Raw genomic sequence first — 26378 nt, 5'->3', positions numbered from 1 at the left:
TTTCCTGGCGAGCATGAGATGACATCTCCTTCTTCTCGTGTGCTCCGTCTTTTTGCGCTACAGTTCAAAGTGGTCAACCTATACCAACATACCTAGTTTTACGTTTTGCTAATGAGATGGGATGTTTGTTTCGCCTTCATACATGGGCAGTTACATTTTGTTGCGAACAATGCTTGCATTAGTGTGATCTTGTTAATGTTAAAGAACTCCTGGTTCGGAACAGCGAACCGGAATATCCTATATGCGGTGTCTCTCCCAACTTGCTCGGCGCTAGTAGAACGTTTAGCAAGGTGGCCGCATAAAGCAATGAGCGCCACAGCAGACTGGATCAAATGACATCGTTCCCACGAAGGGCCTGAGTACTTCAATGGTGAGTGCGTCGGCTGCTCCTGGAATTGCTGTAATCCACGTATGCACTAACGACGAAAGTGTGTGCGTGATTACGAAAGTGTAGCTCGAGAATCGCTATAGTCATTCTTACTTTAGCGCAGCGCGTCACTAATACTGCTCCCCACTTGGCGAAGACAAAAAGGAGTGTTGATTTGAGGCGTGTTTGTGAATACGCCTCACCTCGGTTTGTGAACAGTTACCGAATGTCGCGTCTTGTTATCCCCCGGTGTCCTTGCGAATAAGAAATAATTTTCAACTCCAGAGCCATGGTGATAAACGGCATTCATTTCCTGTTCAACCAAAGCTCAGCCAGAATCGCCTTGCGAAAGCAACCATATCGTCAAGTGTCTCCAACGACATGTCCATTACTCCTGTCCGATTGAGGCACACCTGCACAGAGAAGAGGTCAATCGCATTTACGTTCACGAACAAGGAAAATACGGCCTGAGAATACATGCGGTTTACTTAGCAGTGCACCAAAATGTTCACCTGATGATCTGCATGCAGCACCGATATAAGACATCTACCCATATTACCAATGATCTGCATAAAAGTATATGTCTGGGTATCAAACCGGCTCTTGAACACAAAATTTTGTATTCACCGAAGCTAAAATTTAACTTCCTCTTTTTCCATGTTTCTTTCTGAGGGCGTGAAAACGCTCGAATCTATGAAACCCGTGTTATTCAATCTGGACTGCCACATCTTACACTGAGTCCAATTGAAAGGGAGATTTGCTGTCTACCGGAAAGCAGCGCGAAACTGTAAAATATTCCCCAGAAAAAAAATGCTTCGTTGAATTTGTAAAAAAAATATCGCCCTAACCAGGGTATCAAACACGACAACACCACATTGCCTGCAAAATCCCTCCAGCGATTGAAGGACGAGGTCGAATTACTTGATAGCTCGAAGCGCCGGACCACTGAAGCATCTTGACAGCATATTTTGGCGGCTGCGAACTTATCTATTCTCAAACCTTCCTCCTTTCATAAGACTGCGGATATCAGTGGAAAGGTATCTGTTGGCAGGTGAACAATCATTTTATGACTGTCCTGTAGCCCCGTCTGACTTCATTAAATATTTTCGTGCCCAACCTTCTTCCGACATCACGTGGACCTGTCACGTTAATGACGGTGTACAAACGCTACTAATAAAGTACTTGGTTTTCGTCGCCGTAACCTTACCTTTGTATTCTTCTGAAACTCCGTGATTTCTTTGTATTGCGTATACTAGAATATGGCAGTGCTGTATTTGATCCCCATCTAGATAATGTAACACTTCAGAGCCGATACAAAAACCATGCGAGTAAGTTCATTCTCAGCTATTACTGAACCATATCGGCCCTAAAAGCACAACTTATACTTCCCATATTTGCCGCATGCTGCAATATCGCACGTCTCTGCCTTTTCCACCGATTTTTTTTTTATACCTACTCAGCTAACAGCAACCAGTTCACCGCGTTTGCCGCCACAGCCATACCAATGCCGTTTATTCTCAATTAGCCTAAACATGCACATTTTAGCAGTATTTCTTAAGTGTTGCTAAGCATTTCCCAACCACAATTCCCTGATGACTGACCACTCTATGTTCAAAGCCTCCATCGGTGTAGGCTATCCTTGATATATATATATATATATATATATATATATATATATATATATATATTGGACACAATATATATATTAACGCCATTGACAACTTCCACGCTTCAAGTAATGCTCGGTCACGAGGCCCAAATAAACAAGAAACTGTCTAGCTTACTGCGTTCAAGTACATCAAGCAGTGGCGTTTCTTTCCATGATAGAATGTGTAAGCGCGACTGAACGAAGACGTAGAAAGAAACACACACACAGAGACAGCGCTACATTGAACTATAGATTTTATTTTCGCACGCGCCGATATATATACGCCGAACGAGCGGAAACAAACAAGACAGAAAGGAAAAAAAAGAACATACAGTGGTGCATATCCATGAACCGTACGTACACATGCCTAAGGCACGATAAAAACATACACTGCAATCGTTACAGTGATAAACCGAGGAATCCTATCTCTTTTTCGGATAGCGACACTGAAGCCTTGCTCACGCACCTTTCTTCTAATCTCGCAATTTGATAGGCCTCAACAATCTCCCTTGTCATCCTGCTATGAGCCCTATACAAAATATACGTATCTTCAAACATGGATTTGCAGCCACTGCGTTTTCTTTTTAACGATCTAACATGCTTCAGGAGAACAAGTGGTAACTAACCCCATCTAGTGTCTGGACATAAACCCGCCGTGGTGGCGTACGTATGGCTATGGCGTTGTGCTGCTAAGCCCGAGGGTGCGGGATCGAATCCCGGCCGTGGCGGCCACATTTCGATGGGGGTCAAATGCAAAAACACCCTTCTACCGTGCACGGGGTGCACGTTAACGAACCCCAGGTGGTTGCAATAATCCGGCGTTCGCCAGTACGGTGTGCCTGATAATCATGTCATGGCTTAACGTAAAGCACCAGAATTTTTTTTCTCTGAACAGTGTACCTTATAATATGTAATTCGTGACGTATAATATATACGTCACGAATTTTCCGATCTATCTATCTATCTATCTATCTATCTATCTATCTATCTATCTATCTATCTATCTATCTATCTATCTATCTATCTATCTATCTATCTATCTATCTATCTATCTATCTATCTATCTATCTATCTATCTATCTATCTATCTATCTATCTATCTATCTATCTATCTATCTATCTATCTATCTATCTATCTATCTATCTAGCTGTGGAAGAAGACGACGACGCTCGAGCCATTGCTGATGATGATAGTTTCTGCGTACGGGCGACGGACTGACAAATCAGCTAGCCATATACAGCTTCGCTGTAAAAAAAGATCCTGTAGTATTTCTCCGGGGCTGGGCGAAATGGAACCCGCGTCAGATATATATACAGACAAGCTTGTGTGAATATATATTCACCCACGCCCCCCGCGCGGACTTCACGGCGCCACCGCTAGATGGCACGGCGTGTCCAGAGGAAAACGCGAGAGAGGTCCAGCCGATCGGCATCGTATTATATGAGGTTGCAGGAACAATTCTCCCTCAAGAAATTTCCTGCGGCAAGCTCCCTCACATGCAGGAGGCGTGGAACTCCGTACTAAAATATACTAACCCTCAAACCCAAGCCGGGCTGGCGTACTGAGTGGTGAAGGTCGCGGCCAGCTGGACGCCACCCACCCTCCTGTGCCTGATCTCGGCTCCCCCCTTCCCCTTGTCTTCGATAAAGTTTATTTCCTCCTTCCTCCAGAGAGGGGCCTCGCTGCATACAACCCTCTTACATGACGCGTTTCGGCGATGAGAATACGGTTTGTCGCTACGTGGCTTCGCTGCTAATCGCGAAAACGTCGGCATTGATCGCGAGATGAGTTCTGGCGAACATTTTCGACTGTTTTAGCATTCTTCAAGAGAACAACCGGTAAAGGCAATTATATTTTTAGATGCGAAGCAGCTTATGGCGGGGGCTTTGTCCGTCCCTCCCGCGGCGTCCCACACCCCCCCAGCGCATGCGCGTCCCCTCCCCCTCTCTCTACTCTCCTACGCTCCCCCCTTTCTCTCCTCTAGGAATCCGGAGCGGCGCGCACGACAGGTGGTGCGACAGCTGCATACTCCGCTGGTGGCGCCACGGTAGTTCCGCGGTATGAAAATGACGGAGCGCGCGCGCCTCATTCTCTCTTCTGTGCAGCGCCGCGATGAGCGCTCGGGCCGCTGCCGCGAAACCATCTCCCGCTCAAGCTAACCATGTCCCCGCTGCTTCGCATCCATTTTTGAGAACGCGTGCTTTACGAAAGGTACGTGTACTTACCAGTCCTTCGTGCGCGGCGTTCAGCAGGCTCTCGGTGTCTCCGAGCACCGTGTAGAACTGCGAACTCTGCAGACACCATCCACGTACGTCAACTTCCGTAAGCAACTTAGAATTGCATGTGTTCTCCCGCCATCTACTCATTTTCCCTCTTTCGTGCCCTTGATATGCACGTGACCTACCTTGTTATGGGTGATCTTCATTCCACACTCAAGAATCTACAGGAACATGAAATGCTGGTTAGGTCGAAACAGACGAGGCTAAGCGGAAACTACGTGATATTTACAGGTATGCTCAGTTAGGGCCTAATAAAGCACCGAAACGTGGAACTATAGGGTGCGTTTATTGGTAATAGTTTAGCGAAAAGTATTGAAGCGGGAACTACGTGCTTACCTTATCAGTTTTGTCAACATTATGTAGGCGCACAATAAAGTTTTTCCATCCATTCATGTAGGCGCTCGTCAGGAAGGCTTACGTTAGCTGTCACTAGCTTTTGTTTTTAAGAGGAATTTTTAGCTCAGGGGATGCTACCTAATTACAGGGGAAGGGAGAAATAGTTTTTCTCACCACAACACCAAATTTGATTAGGTTTGTTTTACTTAAAAGAAAAAGTTAAAGTATCGCTGCTATAGGAAATGGACTCTATTTAGGCCTTCGATCTTTTTGTGAATACTATTGAGAACTGAGAAATAAAGAAACAAGAACAAAAGAACGCAACCATCAAGTTTACAACTCTGTAACTGAGCAATGGAAAACGATATCACGATTTTGTAAACTGCACCTCATAATACATCTAAAGCAAACAAAATTGATATATTTACACCCTCTGAAATATACCATTAATTTGTGAGTAGGTGAATAGGACTTGAGTGAAAGCTTTGTAAGCATCGTAACAATTTCACGTAAGCCGTAATTCAACTTTAGCAAAATTCAATTCAGCAAACTTGTCCACTTCAGATGCTTTAACGGATACAGTTTCGAAAACTGAAATATCTGTTTTTGGTGCAGAGTTACAATTTCTTCAACTTCGTGCTTCTATTTTCCTTTAGTCTTGCAAATTTCCGCCATTTAAAAAAAATTCAGTCCCTAAATGAAATGTTCAACCTTATAAATTAAAAAAAGAAGCTTGCAAAAATCCTGGACCTCGAAATTCCGCTTCCAACAGTCCCTAGAATTTACCTTTCTCTCTCAAATGCAACAAATTTCATTCAAATCAATCTAGCGGTAGTCTTATAAAAGCATTTCTGCGTTTTACATGTATTTGAATAGAGACATTGGACATTGGAGTATATTGTCTCTTCTCTTTTTTCCCCGATAATTTTTGACCAGAGAGTGATAAAAGACTGGCATGACATTGAAGCAGCTACGCATCTCTGATCACTATCCCGAGGTAATGATGATTGGCATCGTTCTTTCTTCCTCGATGTGACTATGTCTACCCCACATATATGTATACGAAAGGTAATGTTTCTCCGTTGGCTTGTTGAATTCGTCCTGAACTGTGCATTCGAAATGTATACTATTCGAGACGCCGCTGTGGGAAATGAACGTGACATTGGCTCTTTGTTTTCATTTTAGTCCACGTTTGTTACGCAATCCAGAGCACCTGTGCGTTCTTCTAAGTACAGCGTCATCGCCCCCTATACGACGACATCGACAGCAAGAATTTGCACATTCTACAGGTGCCTACAGAAGTAACTGGAACACCGGAGCTGTTTCCGAACTGAATCCCAGCGCCCTTAAGGAGCCTTGGAGGGAAGCTAGGAATTGGATCACGCATGCGAGCCGGTCGGGTCTGATAGCCAGTTCACACCCGTCGATCTGATTCTGAACGTCGATCTGTGATGATCTGAACGTCGTTCGTAGCTCCCGCAACAGAACGCTATATAGCTAGCGTGATAGTGCTCACAGCATACACGCCTGTGTACACTCACACTCACAGGTACACTCGCCTGTGTCACGGGGGAGTCGTTGGCGCGTGCGAACTACAGACACAATTATGCTGTCAGCGCCATCACGCTAGCAGTGTTCAGCCGCAGAAGCTCCGAACGACACTGCGATTCGCGGGTAAGGAAACTCAGAGAGAGAGGTGTTAAGCGGCTATTACCGCCGGCCTGCACGCATGCGTGATCCAATTCCTAGCTTCCTCTCGGAAGCTGCTAGATGGCACTGGTATGCAGTTAGACACAACTCCCCCGTTGCAATTACTTTTGTTCGCAGCTGCACATCTTTTGCAATAGACAGTTGAAAACAGAGTACGGTAAGGTAGCAAACACGTATTTCAGCAGCGCATGCGTTGTCTCTACCTATGAAGTGTATTTTCTATTATGAGAAGTATTTTGACTTTCCTGTTAAAACCCCTAAACGCTAAAAAATACCGGTAAAAGGAAATATGAAGAAACAAGCTCAGCAAATAAATCGGGTTAAAACGAGAAACACTGGCTTTTGTAGACCTTTGGTCATAACTACGGTATTTTCCCCAACCTCGCAAAGCTAAAATGCAGTGTTACAATCCCTATACCCGTGCATGCAGACCGAGTATAATACGTATGAAGGGTGTACTCCTTTTGATGGCATGTCTATAGTAGAATGGGCCGATCGATCTTACCATTTGGTTAGGCTCCTGCTGGACACCTTCCTTTATCTTCTCATTTGCTTCGCCAACGCAGCTGTTGTATGCGGCGCAAATAAGTGACAACCTCTAAGTGGTTTAAGAACGAGATGAAATGACGTTAACATTAGAGATTGAGCACTTTGTTATGCAGACCTGCCCGCAATGTGATCACGCAGTTCCTTTTATTGATAGCAAAACTGGGTGATCGATTTCTACTGAATAACTTGCACAACTTTTCAGACACTTTTCGTCACTTTAAGTATCGTAGACGTTGGAGCATATTTTTTTATTAATGCGTTAGGATTAGCCGTGTCGAAAAAAGTCACAGGCCTGCGCGGCACACGCAGCACAGTCACAGCGTAAGCTTGTGGAGCGGCTCAAGAGTAGCTCCAATTTGGGCACCACGCACAACAGGGTCTTTGCGGCAGTCTGTTCGCCTCGTTTTGACGAGAACGATCTGAACTGCCCGCCGGGCGTTGACGGCGAGCTGCGGCTTGTAATGCTCTCTGCACAGCACTCTGCTGAGCCCGATCAAGCCTTACAACTGCAACTTACATGTCAGGCGCGCCGCGTTTGCAGGCTCCTTAACTAGATGGCGCCACCATACCGGCAGAGGCTCTGCAGCTTGGGAGCGCGTTCATAGCGCGCCTCGTCTGCATCGCATATCGTCGTCTGCGCCTGCGGACGCTGTGTTTGCAGGCATCTTACCTAGATGGCGCCACCATAGTGGCGGAGGCTCGAGTCGTCACCTCCCGCGTTTGCCTTATAGGGTATATTCCGCGGCCCGATAGCAAGCGCTTGCGTGGCTCAGTGGTAGAGTTTCCAGCTCCCACGCAGCGGGCGCGGGCTCGATCCCGGCGCGAATCGGACACTTTCTTCGCGTTTCCGGCGATAGCGGTTACCCGGCGGACGCAGCCGGCGGCGGCATCATCGCGACCCGAAACGGCTATTGGAATGAGCCCATAACAGCTTACGCTGCAAATAAAAATGGTGTGTGTGAAGCGTGGAAAGTCGCTCACTTGGTGTATACATATATACAGTGTAAAGGTGGAGTGCACAAGGCAGCGCGCGCAAGGTAACGGGACGAAGGGATAAGGAAGACGAGGGATAAACGAAGGAGGCGCTCGGAGCGTTGGCCTCTTGTGGGTAGGCTTCTGACGATTACAATGTGGGTATATCAATTCATCATTTCTTTAATTTAATGAGTAAGTGCAAGTAATTTCCCCTATGTTGTCCTTGGTGTCATTGTTTGTTGGCTTCCTATCATATGATTAGTAATAATCGGGCCCCTCGATTGACTTTCTTCTCGTTTATTACATTATGAGGGCTCGAGTCCGGCAACATTGATGCCTTCAGGTAGCATATGTGGGTTTATTGACCAGTTTCCATCACCCAAAAAGGTCACGTGCTCGTGACGCCTGAGGCAGAAAGGATGTTCCACATCCACCGCCTAGGTTTGTGAGTGGTGGCGCTGGCTAACACTCCCAGGGTTAGTTCTAGTTGTAAAACATAAATACCCCAGAAAGTGGATGGGAATACGGCTCCGCGGTAGCTCAATGGTAAGAGCATCGCACACGTAATGAGAAGACGTGGGATCGTTCCCCACCTGCGGACAGCTGTTCTTTCATACATTTCCATTAATTTATCATTTCTTTAATTTAGTAAGTACAAGTGATTTTCGCTATGTTGTCCTTGGTGTCATTGTTTGTTGGCTTCCTATGATATGATCCTAGCAGCACTCGATCTAGCGTTAGAACGGTAGACCGAAACAAGTCAAAGGGAGCTATGGTGAAGCGGGTGAGCAAGCGTTGCTAGTCTTCTTCTTCCTTCACCAGCACCGTGGCCCAGTGCCTTCAGTACAATATATATATATATATATATATAAGCGGGGTGTGCTATTTTATCGTTACCAGAATTTAAAAAAATCACCCATTATATGTAGCACAATTATTGTATATTCGCGAGCTTCTTTCACGCTCGGAAAAACACTTTTATGTAGCAGGTATTGAGCAACAGAAAGCTGTATCGGAAGTTGTTCATTTCAGCTGTACAATTTTTCTTTACACTTTTCATACAATTATATTATTCGAGAAGTTGATTAATTAAGACTAATTATATGTAATTAGGCGGTATGCAAAAAGTAATCTGAGTATCTCCAAGCGACGGCAAACAAAATTACTTTGGTTCTGTCCAGCTACGTGGCATTTGCAGTATTTTAAAATCTTGGTGCATGATAGGTGGGCCCTGTGTAGTGCAACTGATGGTGCTCTGCTCCGGACCAGCGTCAGTTGCACATCTATTCACGGAGAGGCAGGACGTGTGTCGAGTGAGATCTGAACAACACTTTGCACTGGAGTGAACGCGGTTTAAATCATGGACCAAGGACCTGAAAGAGGTGCGACTTAATGCTAATTCATTCTTCCCGCATTTACCGCTCAATCTCCACTGATTGTTTTAGTATTATTTAGGAGAAGTATTCGAAGGAATATTCGAAAGAAATATTCGAAGGAAGTATTCGAAACAACCTACGCAGAGCCCCTCGCAACAGGCTCCAGTAATTCTACCTGAAAAACTGGCATACAATCTTGGAGACCGTACGAAAAGGTCCAGCCGAGGGAAGGAAAGAGAGTTTGAAAGGCTTACATTCTTTCCACGCGCTGATACGTCAGTCGCAATTACGTTGCTCTCTTTTAGACACGTTTCAGGCAACCTTACATTCGGGATATTTGGGTATCCCAGGGACAGCAGCTTATTATAGTTGGACAAACAAATGTCCAATCGTTTTCAAGAGATCTGGTATTGAACAATCGGACGGAATGACATAGCGGATATCTACAGTAGGGTGCACATTTAAAGGAACTATGGTCATGAAGACATGCGGACTAATGTATATATAGGCGTTGTAGCGAGCCCCGACATGACGATCCAAGACAAGTCGCACCTCAGGCACCGCCATTAGGTTGAATGCGATTGGCTGAAACGCCGCCGGCAACGCTCTGATGTCACACCGTGAAGGTTATTGCTTTTGCGTGCGCCCACGATAGGTTAGGTTAGGTTACGTTAGCGTAAAAGGCGTTAGTTAGAGCGGAGTACTCTCACTGCAAAGGGCGTCGAGTGTCACCGGCGGGCCAGTGGCGCACCGACGGGGGGGGGGGTTCGGGGGTTGTCATCCCCCCCCCCCCCCCTGAGGCCGACTTAACCCCCCTCTTTTGTTTAACCCCTTTTCTTTCCTTGCGCATTTGAGTACTGCAACTAAGATGTAAGACGCGCAATCGTCTGCACACTCACAAAAAGCGCATTTTTTGACAATTTCCCATGAAGAAATTGAAATTAGTGCTATTTAGATGGTATTAGCAAACTGCCCCCCCCCCCCCCCCCCCCCCCCCTGGCAGAGATCCTGGGTACGCTACTCCCGGCGGCGTTTCAGCCAATCGCGTTCATCCGCGGTTGCTAAGGCGCTGTGCCTTCTGGGTTTTCAATAAATGCATGCGGACCCCGAAAGTTCCGTGGCTGTTCGCGGCGGTCGAGGCCCTGGGTGGCCTCTTTCTACGCTATCACCTCGAGTTCCCGCACAATGTCATCCGAGTGCGTCTTATCAAGATGTTTCTTCCTCTCAATAATAGAGCAGGAGCGTCTTTACTACGAGCTGTGTACCGTACTGTACGCACCGTACTGTACTCCGTTAGAATTGCGGCTGCACAGAGGCGATTGTCGGGAGCGAAAGTGCGACCGTGCAGTGCTGAAATATTCCGTTCGTTCGCAAATAGATGAACGGTGTGAATGTTTTGGAGGAAGAGAATAAATAAATAAATAAATAAATAAATAAATAAATAAATAAATAAATAAATAAATAAATAAATAAATAAATAAATAAATAAATAAATAAATAAATAAATAAATAAATAATAAATAAATAAATAAATAAATAAATAAATAAATAAATAAATAATAATAAATAAATAATAAATAAATAAATAAATAAATAAATAAATAAATAAATAAATAAATAATAGAGCTTCAAGAACGTTTGAACTCAGAAAAGCACAAAGATACAATACTTAGCTAGAAACGAACATGCAAACTTTGGAAGGCTTAGGTACAGACGAAGAGATTTATGCTCTTGAAGAGCTTTAAGTTGATAAGCATGATGGTGTTCGAAAAAGAAAGATGCAAATTTTCGGTGTTTGCCAACCTATTCTTTGTCTGTGTCTGCTCGCACTTTGTTTCTAAGATCGCTGCTCCATTATATTGCCAATGTAAACGCGTATTTAATCATCATCATCATGTTCACTGCAGGTTGAAGGCCTCCCCCAGAGATCTCCAATTTCCCAGTCTTGCGTCATTTCATGTAGCGGTGAATAAATGGCAGAAACAGGAAAATATGAATCCATAAACATCATCGCGCTATCTAGCAGAAAGTATGAAAATATAAAACGAAAGTATCTGAATAACCACAAAAATACTTCCAGTGGTGTCGGGTCATTTTTTCTAGAGTTTTCCTCCATCTTTAGTCATTAGTTTGTTTGAATTTTGCAAATGAGTTCTCTAAAGATACACATCGCTGAACATTATTTACTTATATATCAGGAGTTGAGGATCTTTATATATATAGGCACCGATAGGCGGAGATTTGACTGTGAGAATCCCTAGAGGTGATAGTCAAAGTACCCTACCTGGACAATGTCGTTTTTTGGTGCGAGCGAGGCCATTTTTGCAAGTTCTTTACTGCACTCCTTCATCATTTTCCCGAAGTTGGCCCTCGCTTCCAGCATTTGCTTTCCTGATACTGCAACACAAGGTGTGGAATCACATGTGCACAATAAGAAAGCAGATCCTTTTTAGATCCCAGGTAATTTTGGCTCATAGATGTTACTTTTCTGAAAAAAAAAATTGCCGAGAGTCAATCAGCAGCACAGTGCCTCAGGCGCATTACGATTCACAGAGTCGCAGCTTTAGTCATTCTGCGGTTGACTGATTGATTCGTCTATCTTGAGGTATGACGTTCCAAAGCGACACTGGGTTAGGGACTGTAAGAAAGACCGCAGTGAAAAGCTTCAGATTATAATTTGTCTACGTGGGGTTCACGTGCGTAAATACATGTGCACGAGCGTTTTCGCATTTCGCTCCCATCTAAATGTGGCCGCCCCGGCTGGGACTCGAACCCACGACCTGGTTCTCAGCAGCAGAACGTCATAGTTTTGCTGTTTCCCTTTCCGGCGTATTTGTATTGACAATTCAAAAATCAACAACAGTCACAAACGCTAACATATTTCCGACTGACATATCGCTAACATATCGCTGAATCGTCAGGCCCAGATCAGGCCTCTGTTGAAACAATCAAGCGAGTTAACGTATACTTCAAAATATGAAACAGGCCGCATAATTAATATGCCATTTGGTTGATTCGGGAATGGCAGGGAAGTTCGATACTGACATGAGTGATGCCCAGGCCTGAACGGTGTGAACAGTATAGTACATCTGGGACGAGAATGCGTACAGTATAGAACCTCGTTATAGTGAATCCGTATATAGTGAACTAATGGTTACAGGGAATGAAATGCCGGTCATGATTACACTCCCCTAGGCGTCTATGCATTTTTTCACTGATATAGTAACGACGGCTATAACGATGATAAGGTCACAAGTGTCAAGCATTGTTCATGTCAGTCATACTTTTGTCTACGAGCTTTTTTAACGCGAGAGCGTTAAGGGCCCCGTGTCGTAGAAAATCCGGCGTCGGCAAGAGGCGTCGGCGTGCGATGTCGGCGGGTGGCGGAGAAAATCATTTCTAACCACCCCTACCACACCAACCACCTCGACCGCACAGGCCCTCCACGTGGTGCAAGGTTTTGGTGAACAAAAATTGAATTTCTCACAGTGAAATCCGTCAGAAAAATGGTAAAGTACGACTTAACATTCGGCGCCGGATTCGCCGTCGAATTGTTTACCAATCGGCGTCGGATTATAGTTTGAATGTACGAGAAAACCTAATTATGCTACAAGGAAACTCAAACACAAATCCCTTTTCCAGCATTTCTACCAGACCTACAGCCGAGCGTTCGGGTACTTTTCTTGCGAAAATGATATCCAGATGGCGCTCGCATCCTAGGCAGGTTAGGGAGCCTAAGGCAGGTCGAATTGGGACTTCGCCTGCTAATTTGTTTTGGACACGCGCGCGCGTCGGGGCAATAGCAAACAATTAGTAAAATAGTAAAAAAAGGCGCTAGGACCTTCACATTTTAATATAAGACAACTTATATGGCCCCTGGAAAAACGTCTTTCCAGCAATGCATTTCTGTTTAAAAGTGAAGCCGACTTTAAGGGGATCGGTGTAAGCTTGGTCTTTGTAAGCTTACTTTCCCACGTTCAATGTTGCAGTGAATGAAGCCTACTTGCCGTATGCGAACTTGCCGTCGCGCTCTACTCTTAAATGCGAAGCTTAAGCGTCCTCGAATTTTTATTTCATGTTTTTATCTGCCTGTTTTTCATGTACTGTACGTAGCTTTCTGCGCATGGGCTTTTCTGTGCCCGATCCCTCTTCCCATGGGAACGTTTGTAATAAATCAGTTGTTACAAGCGTTTCCTCGTCTGGGCTTGTGTTTGTGTCTCATATATGCCTTACCTTTAGAGCGCTGTATTCTAATAATAGTGATGAAATGGATAAATAAAATAAAATAAAATGCATTACTTTAATATATCTAAAACGATACCCATAGTTGTACCACTGAAAAAAAGAAGAAAAGATGAAAAGATGAAAAATATGAAAGGGCACGGAAAACCATGACTTCCTGACGATGACGGAGTATAAACTATGATAACACTCACCATGGTTTCAGCACACCGTTCCAGTAACTATACGACAATTCATGCCTGCACTGACTGCTTTGATTTCTTATCAATGTGTTCACCACGCTTTCCTCTCAGGGAAACTTTCATACGTGTAATGATAGCAGCCTGCATATGTGGGTTTCAGAAAAGGGTTAATTTGCGCTCTTTTGAATGAAAATAAACCTGTGCGAATTAAGAACAAATATTTTATCGTAGTTACTGAAATGACAAATAGGGAACTACGATTATAGCGAACATACTGATATAGTGAATATTTTCACCCGGTGCCGACGATTTCACTGTAACGAGGTTCTACTGTATTTGGAAACTCACAGATACGGATCTGCTTGCAGCTTGGGACGCTCGTAATCATGCACAGGACGAGGCAGGACAATAGGGCCCAGCGCGCCTCCAAAGATGCGGCTGACTTTTGGCGCTCCATATTGTTCAACCGCTGCGATGCCGAAGGGAAAAGCCGAGTTGTCCTACCGCCACGAGGCGTGCGAATAGCCGGGTCTCACACCTTGACTGCGCATACATTTTTGCTGACAGGGACCGAATCGCTCGAAGATTTGGAGCACGCGCTGCCAGCGGCGGTTATAATTAATGGACTCTTTGGGGCCGAGGCCCCTGGCACGGCGCATTGCTTGCAACCCAGTTGATGGCCTATGAGGATGAATGTCTCGCTGATGACAGGTGCGTTTGTAGACTTTCGTGCCAGCTGTGATGATAGGAGGAGCAAGATAACTCAGTCACAGAAACGAGGACCGTGCCTGAAATGGTATGCTTCATTAATTCAGGAAACCAGAGATAAGCTATAACATTGAAGACGTGCAACCAGGGCTCGTATTCTCGGTGAAACACTGTCAGGGATGCTTTCGAATTCGTATGACGTCATGCTTTGCGCGATGTCTAATTGGAGCTTTTAACGGGACGGTAGCACACGCCACGAAGCCGTTTCCCTCGCTCCCGTGATGATGGTGGTAATGATGGTCTCTAATGGCATCCCCTTTGAAACGGGCGGCGACAATTGGTCACCTACTCTGCTTGACCTAACCAGGTTTTACATATGAGAAAAAAAATATGATTTTGGCACGTCACCAGAATTTAACTCTTTAATTATAGGAAGTCAATTATTCCAATTAGTTTAATTAAGAAATGGATTTCTTGGGTTCTTTATGCAAATGGTGTCCGCCTGGGCAGATAATTCATCTACACTGACGTAATTCAAGAAACGTTTGTAGGTTTAGAACGTGTTGGAAGAAAAAACAAACAAACAAAAAAGAAAAACCAACAACTATTTTCAGTATGTTTAGCATGTTTAGTATAAGTGGAACTGGGGCGGGGCAATAGCTAACCGTATTTTCCTGACTATAATCATCTGCAGGATAGCGACCCCCTCTTTTTCCTTCTCGCTCAGATAGCCTACAAGTTTCATATCCCTCAAACACCCCAGAAAGCACGAAAGCTTGCTAAACACGTACCGTTTCGTTTAAGTTATCAGCCGGCTTGCGGAAATGCAAATGCTCCGATAACTTACACGATATCTGACTCAGCCCCTTCAAGCCAGAAGCCTTCAACAGAATATGCACGCTCTAATTAAACCCTTAAGGAAATACATGTTTGAGAAAGGTGCAAAGGTTAGCTGTTTCAGCAGTGATCACACAGCGAGCGGCGACCGTAAATATGTAGCGATAACAATAGCCCCGATTTCGAAGCTCGTGGGCCGAAGTGATCACCTTTCAGCGCAGCCGGAGAGTACGCAGTCTGTTCAGGTGAAAGCACCACGACAAGGGCCTTCCTTTTGGTGCTCCCGCGAACTTGTATGTGGCGAAAGCAAAAAAAAAAAAAAAATAAAAAATAAATAAATAAATAAAAATAAATAAGAGAGAGAGAGGGAATCACTCCCCCCTCCCCCGTCTCTTCTCGTGACAAAAGACTGATTTATTTTTGTTTTTGGCATTCCCGGCATTGTTCCTAATCTCGCGAACTCCCGCGGCGTCAGGGAAAATGGCTGATGACTCGCACGCCAGCCGAGTAGTTTGCATTGTGCTGGGCCAAGCATCTACAGCGTCGAAAGGGCGCGCTCTCGCGAGGCTTGCACTACAGTGGGCTCGGCCCAAGATTCTTTATGGCTCAGCGGACGAGAGTGCATGGGGAGGCCCGGCGTGCCCCCGAGAACAAAAGGCTGCAATCACCCTCTTCGGTTCTTTTTTTAAATTTTCGACTGTTCAATTCTGCCTGGCAAGGTCATTAGGCTGAGCCTGCGGGCTTCATTAACCCTAAACTGAAAGGACGGAAGTACCCGATCCTATACGCGTTAGCTCAGCCTCGCCCCGTAGGTCCAGCCAAGTTGGGCGCATTCTTGTGCGCCTCCCATGTTTGTTGTTTTGCCTTGACTCGGTCAATATGAGAAACGGAGACGCTGCTGAATTATTGGAATTTAGAACACTCCGCCGAACATGCTTTAGTTAATTTATTACAAGCTGGGTTGCTGGGACACGCTTTGCGCGTTGCTCGTAGTTAAACGTATTTCAACTTATGTAGAAGTTAAAAGTAACTTATTTTGCAAGATTAGTCCTTGCGTAGAATAGCCATTTTATACCAGTGGCTGCTAGACGCTACCTTTGGCTGGTAGTTGGGCAGTGGAGTTCCAGTACCACTTAGTCAATTATTATCCTAAACAATGGGATGTTACTTTTCTTCCCAGAGAAAACGGTCCTAGTTTTCTGTTATAACATTCAACCTTAAACCTGATGCTGGTTGTGTCAGAGCTCGTGTTTCTGATTTGGCTCATGCGCTATGAGGGCCTTATTACCGGAGAAACGTAGTTCTCACGATGACGCAGTGAACAAGAAATAAACTCACTAAAAATAAAGAAAGCTTCGCTTGAAAAAATGGCCCGGATGGTTATAAGGCTGGCCAAAGTGTAAACACGATGCCAAGAGAATTTGGGAAACGATGTGAATTTTTCTGCACAACCTTGCGGCTTTGGTGAGAAGCCTAACTGCTGCTACACGGTTACCGCAAATCGCGAAATCGGGATCGCAATGCAGGAAACACAACAACAATTTACAAAGATCGCACGTAGTGTGTAGGCGTCAATTAGCGGTTTCACTTTCGCATCTTGAACGATAGCGAACGCAAAAAAAAAAGAAAAAAGAAAACGAGCGATGACAGTATATTTGCTGCGCTTATTAATCCATCTGAATTACTTCGCTTAGAAATCGAATTCCAGATGCCAGCAGCTCGCGTAGAGGTTGTTTTGAGTGGCTCGATGATTCGAGATGCGTAACAGTTGTTCCACATAAATGCCAGCGGCGCACTGAAGTGTCCTAATCCCTAATTGCATCAGCGACGCGTGTTTCGTCATCGCAAGTTGGGAAAACGACCACTTTCATGACTTAATTTTTGAAGTGCAAATGTAATCAAGGAATAAAAATAATAATAAAAAAGATAAAAAAACAACCGCCTCAGCCGAGTAAAACGCTGATATAAATGCTTATAAGGAAGGCATATAATCTTATGAATGACGTTCACGGTCGTTAAGGCACCAAATAGGCGCTGCTATTACTGTTTGATAAGCTGCGGCCAACACACTTTGCTGGATCAATTCAGGGAGCATCTGATGATTTGTTTACGCAAGATATCTCTGTGCTGATATTTCTTAAGCCACGAAATACGTCTCTTTTTAAATATTTAATATGCAGAACCATGGGAATGCAAGCTACGTTAGAGCCGGCTATCAGTAAATCTTTAGTTACTCAAGCAACAATAAAAAAACGGAAAACGTGAAGAAAATACCGACAAGCACTAAGAACACACGAACACGTCAAAGGCACAGAAAGAGTGTCTCACTCTATACGGTACCCGAGCTATACCCAGTGGCTCTGACGCCCAACCATTTAAGTTCCCTGGTTTTCTTCTTCGATCCACCACGTGCAGGGTTGCAAATCGGACGCTCACATGTAGTTAACATCCTCAACTTTCTTCTCCCTCTACTCGTTCTTCTTTTCACCACCTCCTTCATCCCCGACACCGCAGTTAAGGTTTCCAACATTGTGCGAGAGAGTTACCATGGTTTACTTCTACAAATAGCCTTCTCCTCCTTCTTTAATTTCTTCTCCTTCTCTTCTTCTTTTCTTCTACATTTCCGTCCTGTAACATGCATTTATAAAGCAGTGCTGCAAAGTTAATTAAACATACACAGGGACGAAAACAGCACAGACGAAGGGCATCTATCAACCGTTTATTAGAACATACAGCTGTTAGTTAACATTAAACAAACAACTGTTTGTTAACATTGTGGGCAACCACGCCATGCGCGAAGAGTGATGCGCAAACTGTGCTTGACAGGTGCGTCTTATCTATTAGTACCTTTCCAATGCAACTGATAAAGCCAAATTCTTAGTTGTGTGCACGCTCCAGATTTTTTTCTCTGGCTGCCCAGAAAAAAAAAAAAATGCGTGTCTGTGAGCGCGATCGACGCTAAACTTACGCAAGTGCCCTGTTTTCCCGTCACATGTTGCTGTACTGTTTTCGTTGTTTATGCCCTTTATTAATTCTCATTTTCTTTAAAGATGCACCAATGCTACCCCACTGCTGCTAAGCTAAACGCACCTATCCTTCTCTTTTTTTGCTACAAATAAATTTCTCTCTCTCTCTCGGCCACCCAGCTGCCGCAGGCAGCGTCGTCTGAAAAAAAAAAAAAAAAAAAAAAGCCAGCTACGTCCAGCACTTTCGCCGCAAGCAATTTGCGTACGCCCAAGTAGTTCCCCACGATCGCCTCGAACCGAGAATCACAGCTGTGCCGTATGCGCGGCACGCCTTTATAATCAAGCTACAATCCTGTATGATGTTACGAGACATTTCGTATGAGCCTGCCATTACAGGACCGCTGTGCTACGCGAAGAGGAAGAAGACGGGACATGCCGCGTGATATGCTGTCAGCCATTTTGTGGTAGCAGCAGCCTGTAAATATTGTCATATACGATTCCGTCTCTCTCGTGACAATCCCCGTGACAATTTGGTGGCGGTGCGGGGTATCGATCCCAGTACCTCTCGCTGTTCCTCACGTGTATAAGGTTTCGCGTTTCGGATGATGATGATGATGATTTAATGGCAAACCCATTTGAAACGGGGCGGTGGCAAACAGTCACATAGCCTGCTTTATTGAATCAGGTATGCTATACATGTTTTTTATATAGCATTTTTGTATACATCTCCCTAATCTATTTTTTTTTTTTCATTCAAAATCTACCTTGTACCGCTATATATGACTCTAAGAGACCCTGCTTTTTTTTTCCACCAAAACTCTAAAAGTATCTTGCTTATCTCGACTGCTGACAGGTTGATGCTTCCGTCCACTTTAAACCAAAGAGCTTCTGGAAGGTGTACGCCGATGATGATGGTGATTATTTAATGGCATCCCCTTTGAAACGGGGCGGTGACAAATGATCACCTAGCCTGCTTGAATTAATCAGGTATGCTATACACATGTGCGTCTAAATGTTATGTAATTTTCGCATAACTACTCATAATTCCATGCAATAAAGAAAAAAAAAGCGCAGCCGTGGCCTAGTTGTAAAGTGCGGGCCTTTGCTGCGGGAGGTTGTGGGTTCGATTCCCACCCCCGCCGGGCACCCACTGGTTCAAATGGGCACAAGCGTACCCGGGCCTGGCGTTCGGCTTCCTTCAGGGGTGATACGCTTGGGGAAGGAGCCTGCGCCCTTGTGGCACCCCAAATGCACCTGTTGAGGTGGGGACGCCTTCGCGTTGGAGAGAAACACCCCTTTTCAAGCGTTGAGGTCCCCTAATGGCCGAGCACCAGGCCGGGAGCGCGCTTGTACCTATTTTACCGGTAGGTACCGGGTGCTCTTCAACAAGGTCATCTGTGGTTGGACAACCAGGCGCCCATTCGAAGAAGCCGGTGGGTTTCCGGCGGCACCGGGATTTGAACTCGTTACCTCCCGCGTACGAGGCGGATGCTCTACCGCTAGTACCTTAACCGCTAGGCCACCGCTGCGAATTGTTTCTTCCTTGGGCGCCCTCTGGCGGCCCGCTATCGCCCACAAGTCACCGCGGTCTCGCCGCCACCGCTGTGTTGCGGGGATTCCTCGCCTCGCCGACGGCGCGAGGTTCCGCCGCCGCGTGACTTGGGCGCCCGAGGTCGAGATTTACGACCGACGGCGGCAGCCGCGGGACGCCTATTAGCCGTTGGCGCCCCTTTTCTGCATAAACCCCCGAAGGCAAACACGAACGATTAGACACGCTGAAAAGTGGGCGCCGTCCCCGCCAGCAAACATCGCCGAAGAAAGCGACGAGGGTGGAATAGGTTGCCTTGGCGGTTGTAGAACTTGCAGCAGATTCCTCGAGGCAGATTGTTTGTGTTGTTAACACAATTTCTTTTTTTTTGATGAAATGAGTGAGCGTGATGCCGATTATGTACGAGGGGTGCTACCTGAGCTGGTCCTCGTACGCTTATAATTATGTGCAGCGAGTAAAAGCGCGTCGTGCCTACCCCACACATATTCATTTATCCTCTCTACCTGTTCCGGAAGAAATATACTCAGTGAAATTATAGGATTTACGTGTGGGACGTGTCAATCCCGTGCTGGATTTAGGCTTGCGGGAAGTATATGCGTAAGCATGCCATCCGTCTCCCTTAGTGCAAAAGAAATAGATTCTCTCACGCGCTAATCTGAAATTTTGTATCCTCGTTCCTTTCTTGCGATGTCGAGTGCAGCAAAAATGATCATGTGACAAAGCCGGCTTGGTATTGGTGGAAGGCCCTTTTTGTAAAGTTTTTTTGTGGCTCTGCCCCTTTGAGTATCTTCCTGTATTTTTCCGCTGACAAGGGAATAAATCGATAGTTGCAAGTAGAACTCTGTGGTGTGTGTTTCTCTTCTGCGCGTCTCGTCAAAATGTTGCGCCATCCAACCTCTAGTAGGTTATACCAACACGCCCAGTCTTCAACCTTGGCAGGATTTACGTCCCACAGTGACAGACTGGCTATGGGAGATGTCGTAGCGGTAAGGAGGGTAGGGGGCTGCGACTTAACTGCGACCGCCTGAGGTTGCAACAACAACAACAACAACAACAACAACAACAACAACAACAACAACAACAACAACAACAACAACAACAACAACAACAACAACAACAACAACAACAACAACAACAACAACAACAACAACAACAACAACAACAACAACAACAACGACGACGACGACGACTGAAGAACCGCCAGTTATTTACATTAGGAAAGCAACGTTAGGCTTGATACTGATACGCAGTCATCGCCGCATAGGAACGTGTGCTTTGTTATCAGTTCAATAACAGCTGTGGTTACCATATTTACAACGACAGGACCGAGAGATTGCAATCATTACTTGCAGTTCGTTCGATGACAACGCATCTTCTTCATTGGTAATTCGTATCTTTCTCTCCCCATGCCTTCTTGCTAATTTATTTAATTATTAAGTGCACGTAATTAGATGCCTGTACTTTGTGCAGCTGTCCCTGTTTCACGCAGGCTTGTAACGACACGACGAGTAGCAGAAAATAAGGGCCTCGTGCTCCTCTTTCTTCCAAAAAGTTTCGGTAATTAACAGGAATCCACCCGATGCGGTCATAAATCGTTGCTTTCCTCCATAAATACGTCATTTATGGGGAAATATGTTAAACGACCTAGTGAAAGCATTTCGTTATCGTGGTGTAAACACGCTGCATAGGCGCCATTATTCTTTTAGAATGGCAATTAGGGGGGCAAAGGGAGCCCGTGTTTCAGTTATTATTCTTACTTTCTGCGGCTTCATACGAACGCGCTTATTGCCCCTGTAGTCAATGCACTGGGGTCAATGAAAAAAAAAGGTGCGACATTATATTTAAAACGCACGTAATAATATGAACGGTCCGAACATTTTCTTCTTGTTTTATGTGCAATTCTCGCATTGAAGTGCTACGCGAATAACGCTTCGACCCTAGTAACTTAGCTAGTATTGTATAAAAAATACGCACCCTCCCCGAAAACACATACACGGAGGACCGCAGCGCTTCTTTCGAACTGGAATGTTATCCTTCCACGAGAAGATTTGTTAGGAATCACTTCCCCGAAGAATTCCCCAACGCGGCAAGGCTACTGCCCCAACATATTTCGGGAGCGCAACGGTTGATGTTGTGAGGCTTGCTGGAAGTAAAGGAAAGGAAAATCGAGTCGTTTTTTTTTTTTTAGTTATTCGCGTCGAGTCGCGCGTGTAAGGCGGGCCGTCCTAATCCGTGCACCTCCGCGAACGTTGACCTCTCACCATCGACAGAATGGATAGAAACGGGATACCATCCCAGCCATTTCGATTGCAATCTCTGCGGCAACAGCAAAACCGCGTGTAAGGCTATTCCCGCTGTCTCAAGTCTCCCGTCGTTCTTTACCATTCCCCTGCTGTTTTCCTGCGAGAAGCGCGCTTGCTTACGCTGTCGCGTGGGCCCTGCTCTCGACTTGACGCCTCGAGACGCCTGTGCTTCGCTTCCGTGCCGTAATTAAGCTGTCGGCCGGAACTGAAAGGATGGTGACATCCTTTTACGTATCCAAGCGACCGCTACAATTACTGCCGCCGAAGACCCTCAAGCGTGACTCTCTCGTCATGTTATCTGTGTCGCTCTTCCGCAGAGGCGCACGGGATATTGCTTCTGCGTACGCCGTATTGTGAACAGCTAGAAGAGAGACGTGCATAGATAGATTCAGATATGGATCAGGGATACAGGCTGGAAGCATGCGCTTCCTATAGCTGCTACTCAATTTCACTTCTCTATGTGCGAAAGCGCTATGAGTGCTGAGAGTTACTCATAAACATAAACAAATGGCGGATGACCTAAGCGCGAGGTTGAACAAGAAAGTTGGATGGCAATTCAACCTCTAGTTCAAATCGATTAAATACATTGACTTCTTGGGCGAGCTGGGGATAGGAGTGTGAGAACCGTATCATTTATTGTGAGCGCCGCACTTGAGTAATAACGTTTGATCGCCGTCAACTAAAGGTTGAATCGCTTTCCAAATTTTGTTCAACCTCCCGTTTAAGCCATCCACCCAGTTTATTATTTCTTTTGTTAATCCCCCCCCCCCCCCCTTCTTTCTTTTTTCATTAGACGAAGCGAGAGCAGATGAGGAAATGGCAGCCCGTCATCTGTGTTGTAGTTTTGACAATGTCTTCTTTATTGTAGTTTGTGACACATAAGTCTACAAGGCTGTTTCAATCTTCTGAGAACCTCATTCTGACTACGGACAAGCAAATGAATGTTTAAGCCTCCTAGCACTATAATATTAGCTCTTGCGGTGTGTCATCATTTTGTTCACTACAAGCACATAATGATGAATCAACGTGCCATATTTTATAATGAACTGGTCGGTGGGCCACATGGAATCTTGAACTGGTGGATTCATAACGCTTCGAACGCGCTACGAAAGTCCTGTCAAGCACCGACTAAGCTTTACTGCGAAAATAAGCAAGCTCTAATATGCTTGACAAAACTCTGATCATCTAAGTATGAGCGCGCTTCTTTGGCAGCTTCGGCGCACGCTTTGAAACAACCACTACGAGATGCCGCTAAAGATAAAACCCAATCTTGTGCAGCGGCTACATTGGAACTTTCTTACTTCATTGCTTCTGCGAAAGAAAAGCAAAAGCTACAAAGAAAATAAAATCTCAGTTGAAACAGTAACGTGGTAAAAAATAGGGCACATCTGTTGTAAAACGAAGGTCTCGATCAGTTTGTTCATTAGTTGATTAATATAAATTAAATTTTATTTTTATGTATATAGTTTTTAATTTCTGTATCTGCTTTGGACGCGACGTATTATAAAAGGACACTTTTATCAAGCATGGATATTCTTCAGTGGGCATGACGATCCCGTCGCTTATAATTTATAGATCTACGGGCTACCTATAAAGTCTTCATAGACCAATTTGACCAATTTCTCTTTCAACAGACTTGTCTTTTCTTCATAAGTATGTATACCATATCTCCTTATGACAGTTTATAAGAATTAGATTACGGTTTGCCTATTTTTGAACACTTCAGAATGGTTGCTTTTTGTCAGGTATGCAGACAGTTGTCGACAAAAGGTGAGGCCACAGGACTGCTGGCTTCCTAAAGACATTCCATAGATTTCAAGAAAGCAAGTCCATAGACCCTTTTGTCCTCACTATGACAGTAACCCCGAATGACTTACGGTCGCATCACCTCGACAGCGCTATCGTTAAATGCCATGAAAAAGAATGCATAGTCTTCATGTACATAGCTTCTACATTGAGTTCATGTATCTACCCTAACGTTTCTTTTTTCTTATTTGCAGAAAAATAGAAAGGTATGACACTATTTATGGCTGGCTATATCGAAATCCCAAGTGCAGCTACTCGGGCAAGAATAATGAAGAAAATAAAAAGAAAAACTAGCGAACAAATATAATTTCAACTCCCCCTGTAGATTGTGACTTGCAAACGTAAGTCACAAGCAATCAAATGGTGTCATTTCCCGGTGATACCGGTTCATAAAAGTGCAATAACTGTGCTGCAAAAGTAGTGTCAGCTGGAGTGTCCCTATGTAGACTAAGAGGCTCTTCCATTCTTTGATCCTGCTTCTTGACCCGCCGAACGGGCACGGTTGCTTTTAAGGTCTAATTGTAAATCATCCGCAGTATTTGTTGTACAAACTCACACAGGGCATTACCATGCATACATATAGTCCTAATAAGGTTTGTTAAGAAAGTTATAGGCCCACATTTCTTACTCGCGACACTCGCCCCGAACAAATGGTTATATTAGTGTTCAAAGAATACACAAAAGAATACACCCACGGTGAAATGACGGTGCCCGGGAAGAGGCGCGCCGTGTCTTCGGAAACAAGACACACCCACAGGCTTCAGCAGAAACACACAGAGAAAAAAGCCGTTGAAAACGTCCTACAGCTGCGCCATAACTCAATCGCGAAGCCGCACTTAGAAAGCAATTAGCCACGACGGGCGCTTTAACGACGTTCGCTTCAAGAAGGACGCGACCGCGACTTTCCGCGTGTCCAGGTCGTATACGCTTCGCACAGGAGCACAGGAAACGTGTTTCGGTGGTCGCAATGTTTTGACGAATCACGTGGGTCGCTAGCATTGTGGTCCATACGTTTCCTTTTTTCTCTCTTCGAAAGAGCGAGAAATTTGCATGTTACCGAGAGAACCTTGACAGAATGGCACTGAGCGATGCGTCGGAAGTTTAAATCATAGGAGGATAACGGCCTCCGCATCTCAGGGTACGTCATTGCTCGGGCTCCTTCGCTCTTATCTATAGTTGCATGCAGTTGATGACAAAAGCCTTCTTTATAGACCTTGACGTTTGCAGTTTCACCTAGAGAAGATGAATTGAATTGCTCAGTGTGCCTATCGTATACTGTTAATTAACGACCGTTGAAAAGTTCGCGTGTCGTAGCGTGGCACGTTAGTTAATTATGTTTTGGAAAAATTGTATTGTCAGGCATGATGTTACGCTATGTTATGCTACGAGGTTTCGCGTGTTAGTGGCTGTGAGATGCAGCCCATGGTCGTGAGACTCGACGTATAATGGAGGACTGGGGTTCCTGGGGTTCTTTACGGCGCACCCGAACCACATTGTACACGGTCGTTTTTTTGCATTCCACCCCTCGAGAACCCAACCGCCGCTGCCGTGGATCGAACCGTGACATCGCGCTTATAGCAGCACACACTGCACCATAGCTATCGAGCCGGTGTGGCAGATGCAAATCCTGATGTCTGTTTGAGAGAGGGCGTTAACCGCCGCGAAATTCTACGCATGAAAGTGAATGTATTTCATCGGCTAAATGAATGAAGCAATGCTTTATTGCGAATACATTCTTTGAATTGCCAGAAAACGCCTCATTTAAATTTAAAGCCACGCGTCCGTAATAATCAATTCTATCGTCTGTATTGGTATGTTTTTTTTATGCTTGTGCACAGCAGTTACAATGGGTAGCAGAGGCACTAAGTAATGTTCGCTTGTCACCTATCATCAAAAAGTGTTGCGAGCGAGCACTCTTGTACGCAGTGCCGATGGACGGACGGACATAGACGGACAGACGCACAAACAAGAGAACGAACGAGTGAACGAGTGAACAATCGAACGACCCGCCTAAAAACGATGATCAAGCAAGCGAGCGACGGGCATCTCGTAGTTGCTGACGGCGCAGCTGAGATGACATTCGCGTGGAACCTCGTACGCACAATGGCGTACGTACGGCCGTCCAGTCTCGTCAACTTGCCCCCCGGAAACCAGAAACAAAAGAACTATATTCATTCGCCGAGTAAAAAATAAATCGCGCTCAGTGAAAAGAAAAGATAAAATGCTACGGGGCAAGACGGAAACAAAACAGAAAACAGGCAGCGACACGGCAGCAACCTGCGTGCACTCGAGCATGCGGAACGTGCACTGGGGCCGCACATGTGTTGCTGCTAGGGTTGCCAAGTCTGCAAAAAGTCGGTGAGAGTGGGAGAAAGGGAAGCCTGTGGGCGGTGAGGTGGTGTTGCATATCGAGGGAGGAATGGTGCTGCTGGAATCCGAACTTACTTTGTGTTATCGTTGGAGGGCTTATTTGGTCTTTCGGCCAGGGCCAACGAGGACGCCGCCCGCCTAGAGGGAAGACGTCACCTGCTCGTTTGATAAATA

The 26378-nt window shown here is 45.2% G+C and overlaps 2 long non-coding RNA genes across 2 annotated transcripts; both read right to left on the bottom strand.

Annotated features, from left to right (window-relative positions):
* Window positions 1-571: 571 nt before the first annotated feature.
* LOC125947801 (uncharacterized) lies at window positions 572-4457 on the bottom strand. The gene is made up of 3 exons (XR_007468495.1): window positions 4421-4457; window positions 4242-4307; window positions 572-780 (listed from the first exon to the last, which is right to left on the bottom strand). It is a non-coding gene; the product is annotated as an uncharacterized LOC125947801 (long non-coding RNA).
* A 2389-nt stretch (window positions 4458-6846) lies between these two features.
* LOC119461965 (uncharacterized) lies at window positions 6847-14111 on the bottom strand. The gene is made up of 3 exons (XR_007468496.1): window positions 14014-14111; window positions 11526-11638; window positions 6847-6939 (listed from the first exon to the last, which is right to left on the bottom strand). It is a non-coding gene; the product is annotated as an uncharacterized LOC119461965 (long non-coding RNA).
* Window positions 14112-26378: the final 12267 nt, after the last annotated feature.

This window comes from Dermacentor silvarum, chromosome 8 (assembly GCF_013339745.2).
Source record: "Dermacentor silvarum isolate Dsil-2018 chromosome 8, BIME_Dsil_1.4, whole genome shotgun sequence".
NCBI lineage: Eukaryota > Metazoa > Arthropoda > Arachnida > Ixodida > Ixodidae > Dermacentor > Dermacentor silvarum.
This window is presented reverse-complemented; position numbering and strand designations above follow the sequence as displayed.